The sequence below is a fragment of the Gopherus flavomarginatus genome, chromosome 5 (assembly GCF_025201925.1).
Source record: "Gopherus flavomarginatus isolate rGopFla2 chromosome 5, rGopFla2.mat.asm, whole genome shotgun sequence".
Classification (NCBI taxonomy): domain Eukaryota; kingdom Metazoa; phylum Chordata; order Testudines; family Testudinidae; genus Gopherus; species Gopherus flavomarginatus.
Window position 1 is genome coordinate 40,762,136 of NC_066621.1, and position 6,646 is coordinate 40,768,781.

Genomic DNA, 6,646 nt, shown 5'->3' on the forward strand with positions numbered 1-6,646 from the left:
TCAACTCACTGTAAGTGAAGGGAGGAAAAACAAAGAGGTACCACCGAGACATGAGCAAACGAGTCAGTTTCAGAGCACTTCAGCCTTTAATTGAAATGACATTCATGAGAAAGGAAGGAAGAAATTATGCTGAGAGTAAAAATTTCTGAACATATTTACCTATCAAAAGAAGGAAAGAGCTTTACAAGGAGGGAGAAGACTGATGGAAAAGGAGAGAAAAAAATCTAGTCAGTCCTAGGACTAATCCTATTCAACTTACTCATAAATGTTCTGGAGAAAGGGGTAAACAGTGAGGTGGCAAAGTTTGCAGATGATACTAAACTGTTCAAGATAGTTAAGACCAAAGCAGACTGTGAAGAACTTCAAAAAGATCTCGTAGGACTAAGTGATTGGGCAACAAAATGGCAAATGAAATGTAATGTGGATAAATGTAAAGGAATTCACACTGGAAAAAATAATCCCAACTATACATACAATATGCACAATATGATGGGGGCTAATTTATCTACAGCTAATCAGGAGAAAGATCTTGGAGTCATCATGAATAGTTCTCTGAAGACATCCACTCAGCGTGCAGCGGCAGTCAAAAAAGCAAACAGGATGTTAGGAATCATTAAAAAAGGATAGAGACTAAGACAGAGAATATGTTCTTTCCCTTATATAAATCCATGGTACACCCACGTCTTGAATAGAGAACAGATGTGGTCTCCTCAACTTGGGTGAAGGACATTTCGTCCCGGTGACTTGTTAAATGTATCAATTAGTTCAAAAACCTCCTCTAGTGACACTCAAAAAGGATGTACTGGCATTAGAAAAGGTTCATATTAGGAGTTTGGAATGGGTCCCATATGAGAAGAGATTAAAGAGGCTAGGACTTTTCAGCTTGGAAAAGAGGAGACTAAAGAGGGATGTGATAGAGGTATATACAATTATGAGTGGTTTGGAGAAAGCGAATAAGGAAAAGTTATTTACTTGTTCCCATAATATGAAAACTAGGGGCCATCAAATGAAATTAATGGGCAGCACCTTTAAAACAAATAAAAGGAAGTTTTTCTTCACACAGCGCACAGTCAACCTGTGGAACTCCTTACCTGAAGAGGTCGTGAAGGCTAGGACTATAACATGGAGAACTGGATAAATTCATGAAGATTAAGTCCATGAATGGCTATTAGCTAGGATGGGTAAAGAATGGTGTCCTTAGCCCTTTTTGTCAGAGGGTGGAGATGGATGGCAGGAGAGAGATCACCTGATCATTACTTGTTAGGTTCATTCACTCCGGGGCACCTGGCATTGGCCACTGTCAGTAGACATGATACTGGGCTAGATGGATCTTTGGTCTGACCCAGTACAGCCATTCTTATGTTCTCGTGTTCTTATGAGTATTGTTCATTATTATATTGTTATTATTATTAATTTGTTTGTATTCCAACAAGGTCTGCAGGGCCCAACTGAGATCAGTGAACAAAACCTGAGGAAGTCTCACAGGTCCAGAAAGTGAGAATGATTTTATAAACTGGTGGCTAGGGACATTCACCTAGAGGATGAGATGTTCAGCTTCACATCTCAGTGCATCAGGTGCCAGTTCCAAAGGGGTTTTTGTGACCCAACCTGTCACACAGAGTTTAGGAATGAAATTAGGAATAAAATTGCTAAACAATGTGTGTGTGTGTGTGGGGGGGGGGAAGGATAGGACAAGAACCGATGGACTTCAATTGCAGCAAGGGCAGTTTAGGTTGAATATTAGGAAAAACATCTCAACAATGAGGGTGGTGAAGTACTGGAATAACTTGCCCAGGGAGGCTGTGGAATCTCCACCACTGGAGATTTTTAAGAGCAGGTTAAACAAACATCTGTCCGGGATGGTTTAGATAATACTCAGTTGTGCTGTTAGTGCAGGGGATTAGAATAGATGACCTCTTGAGGTCCCTTCCAGTCCTATAAATCTATGATCTGACAAGGAACCCTCCCTGCACTGGGAGGAGGGGGAATGCCAGCCTGAGCACTGAGAGGGGCAAGGGACACACACCTGCCTACACTTGATATTCAGCTCCGCTGTACCCCCCACCACATGCACACACAGAGTGCCTAATGCACACTAAATGCACACACACACACACACACACAGTGCCCACTACACATAACACACACAGTGCCCACTGCATACCAAACACACACACACACACACAGAGTTTCCACTATACACACACACAGCCTGACACCGAGCTCCGTCAGAATGCAGAATAATGCAGAATAATCTCTACTGGGAAGCTGGGACAGCTGGAATATTTCCAACTTGCCTGAACAAAAAGAAGGACCGAAGGGGATTCTGCTGCCTTGGCAGGGAGAAAGGACTAGATTTCCCAACTGGTCTTTTCCATCAGCAGCTTCTCTGAGGCCTGGTTTATGCTAAAAAATAGATCAACAGATCTCCGTCATACTGGGGGCGAGCAGAATTTTTCACATCCTGTGCTATTGCCTGCTGGAGACGTGGATTTACTGCATCGAAGGAAAAACTCTTCCATCAATGCTGAAAGCATCTACACTACGGCACTGCTACACACCATAGCTGAGTCAATGTAATGGCTTTAGTATAGACCAGGGGTAGGCATCCTATGGCACATGTGCCAAAGGCAGTATGCGAGCTGATTTTCAGTGACACTCACATTGCCCGGGTCCTGGCCACTGGTCTAGGGGGGCTCTACATTTTAATTTAATTTTAAATGAAGTTATTAAACATTTTAAAAACCTTATTTACTTTAAATACAAAAGTTAAGTTATATATTATAGACTTAAAGAAAGAGCTCTTCTAAAAACGTTAAAATATATTACTGACATGCAAAACCTTAAATTAGAGTGAATAAATGAAGACTTGGCACACAGCTTCTGAAAGGTTGCCGACCCCTGGTATAGACATTCCCTGAATCGATGAGGGAGTTTTCCCCTTCCTGTTAAAGCTATTTCTCTCTCCTTTTCCAATCACTCTTCTCTCTCCTTTGGTAAAGCTCTTTCCTTGTTTTGACAGGTAAATATATTCAGAAAAGTTGAAATTTCTCCTCTCAGGATAATTCCTTCCTTCCCCTCCCATGAACAGCTCACTGTCATTTCAATTAAAGGCTGAAGTGCTCTAAAACTGACTTGTTTGCCCATGACTTGGTGGTACCTCTTTGTTTTTCCTCCCTTCACTTACAATGAGTTGAAGATGGAAGAAGTACCTGCTCAGAACCATAAAATCAGACGCGTAAAGTCAGAGTCGAATCTTTCCCTGTTTGCTCACCACAACAATGTTTCCCTCAATATCTCTGGAGCTGCGTCCTGGGATGACTTTGAGACTTGATCCCTGGAACATCTTTGCTCCCAGGACAACAGGTGTGCACAGCACATGCAATTAATGTTGTTGCCATGTCTTTCCTTGTGGAAATGGAACACAGGGGGCCAGAGAATCAGCTTGTTTGGATCACTGTCTCTCCCGTGAGGTCTTTTGAATATGATACGAAACAGAGGTGACTATTTCACTTCATATGTTGGTCAGCTCTCCTAAAATATTTTAAACTAATTTCCCAGGGTTGGGACACAAAAGTATCTAGAAATGGGTGAAATTCTTCTGGAGTAATAATTTATTGTAAAGAACAATGCCATTGGGGTTGACCTGAAACTATTCACAAATGTGTTACAAAGTCTCCTAATAGCCTTGTCCCAAAACAATGTTTGTGTGGAAGTTAGATTTAGGAACCGGTGGCAAAGCAGCCACCAGTAGGAGGTGGTGATGCTCCCTTTTTTTGTAATTTTTAGCTCAATAGTTGGGGTTTTCACTGGTGAGATGTGAGATCCAGGTTCAATTCCCCCTTCTGTCCAGTGCTGGGCAAAGATGTGCACTTGGGTTTCCTGTATTTACAGAAAGCATCCCAGCCACTGAGTGATGTGCTATTCCAGTCTGGGTTGCTCTCAATCTCTCCTTTCCAAGTTGTCCTATGGTGGATGACTAATTATATAACCTTTGGAACAGAGACATGAAGTTGAGCATGTTGGTGCCCTGAACCACTTGTCTGTAGACACATTCTCTCTTTCTGGCACACTGATTCTTCAAGTGTTTTATTCACAATGCAACAGCTTCAGCAAGGGAGACTGAGGCCATATCTACACTAATGGCTAAATTGGGGCTACTGGGATAGATGAAATGGTGTCTATTGAGCAGGTCTGGAAAAGACATGCTCAATCGATGGGCGAGGTCTCACCTGTTGAAATCTGTATTCCAGTTCTCTCAGACACTATATTCCATCATGGATCTTTCTCAGGGCTGGGCTACACTAACGCTGTCGGCTGATGTATGATACACTCCTTCAGTTACGTAACTCTCCCGGTGACATAGCATAGTGTGGCACCGCTGTAAATCAGACTAATTTACTCAACTTGAAGTAGCATAACTGAGATCAATTTACAGCTGTAGAGTAGACCAGTCCTGAGAATGATGCAGGACAGAACAGAGCTACAGTCAGGGTACTGTCCGGCAATGTGGGAGACCCACATTCAAATTGCTTCTCCCCAGCAGACAGAGGGGGATTGACCTGTATCTCCCACATCCCACGGGAAAGATCTAATCACTGAGTTAAAGTCTACAAGGGAAGCAGCACCATTACTGCCTCTTCCATTCCTTCCATTTTGTCAGTGTGGCCCTACATTGTCTTTGCTTTTACATCAAAAAGTATCCAGGAAAGAAAGGAAATGTTCCATTTCTGGTCATGCTAAATATTTCCTTTGACCTTACAGGACATTTTTGTCAATGTTTTATATTTGCCAAACATTTAGGGAATTTTCAGGTTTGGTTCAGATTGAACTGAATTTGTTTTTCAGTTTTTTGTAACCACCCATGAACTCAAAAATCAGCTATTGGCCCAGCTCTATCTATTTCTCACTCACAGTAACCAGAGCTGTACAATTCCCAGAAGCCCTGTTCTTCAGAGTCCATAGTACTTTCCCGCAGAACGAAGGGTAAGAACTCACTGCTAACCTGCTTCTATGGTATAAACATCTAGTGTCTGATATGACTTTTTCTTTCTGGTTCATTTATATGATAGAGAAAATTCAAGATTTCCATATTATTTTGTATTCAGTTCAGTGCAGATTCTCACAGAGGATGCACAGACACCATGCTCTCTTTTGGAAACGTTACCCTTGTTCTCACTTTGTTTGTTGCTCCTTTAACTTAAAAGAAAGTTGGAAATCACCTTTCTACTCCACACACACGGATAAAAACAGGTGATAATCTCTACAACAACCCTATAGGGGACATAAAGGGCTGCAGAGTACCAAAAGGGTGTGCAAAACGCCTTTTGGTTCAGCCATAGAAATCTCATACGTCTTACTTGCAACTGTACAACAAAACCAAACCCAGTACCAAGCAGAGGGAGCTATATTAGATGCCCCTCACTTCATTCCCAATACAAATAGGTCTGTGCTTTCGAAGCACATTGCCGATATTCACACATGTGAAACAGGAGCATCCTGGAATTTTGCTGGGGTAATCACCTAATAAAGCCCTGATTTTAGGTGGGGCCTGCAGGCCGTGTTGGAATACAAACAGATTAATAATAACAACAATACAGTAATGAACAATACCCCAAAGGGCTCTGTGAAATTACATTGCAATGGACCGGGAATTGAATTCACCTGTTTCCACTCCCCATCACTAAACCAGTACAGAGTTAAACAGATTCAGGAACTGGTTAAGAGTTTATTCATTGCTCTCCTCAGGGCGTCATTCACCTCCATGTTCCTCAGGCTGTAGATGAGGGGGTTCAACATGGGGATCACTAGCGTATAAAACACTGAGGCTACTTTGTCTGTGTCCATGGAATAGCTGGAGGTGGGACGTAAATAGATGAAGAATTGGGTGCCGTAAAGCAGGACCACCACAGTCAAGTGGAAAGAGCAGGTGGAGAAGGCTTTGCGCTGGCCCTCGGTGGAGCGGATCTGTAGGATGGTGGAGATGATATAGACATAGGAGAGGAGGACAGTCACAAAACTGCCCACTGTAAAAAGGCAGGTGAAAACAAACATCACAATCTCATTGATGCGGGTGTCAGAACAGGAGAGTGCCAACAGTGGGGGGATGTCACAGAAGAAATGCCTGAAGGTGTTGGAGTTGCAGAATGACAGCCAAAATATAAAACTTGTGTATATCACTGAATCCACCATCCCCACAGCAAACGCCCCAGCCACCAGCTGTTTACAAAGTTTCCTGGACATGGTGACTGTATAGAGCAGCTGGTTGCAGATGGCCACATAACGGTCATATGCCATCAGAGCCAGCAAGAGGCTCTCAGCATCTGAAAAAGCGATAGAGAGAGACATTTGCACAGCACAGGCAGTGTAAGAAATGCTTTTCCTCTCGGCTAAGAAATTCAGCAGCAATTTAGGGGAAATTATTGAGGAAAAGCAGAGGTCATAGAAAGACAAAATACTGAGGAAAAAGTACATGGGGGTCTAGAGCAGTGGATCACTCATGATTAACAAGATCATCCCCCCATTCCCCACCAGGAATACCATAAATCAGTAAGAACACCACAAAGAGGGGAACCTGCAGCTCCGGATGATCTGTCAGTCCTGAGAGAATGAACTCAGTCGCCTCCGAGTGATTTCCCTTTTCCAT

General features: G+C 42.8%; 1 pseudogene; it reads right to left on the reverse strand.

Moving 5' to 3' along the window:
* Positions 1–5,709: 5,709 nt before the first annotated feature.
* LOC127051073 (olfactory receptor-like protein OLF1) lies at positions 5,710–6,646 on the reverse strand (annotated as a pseudogene).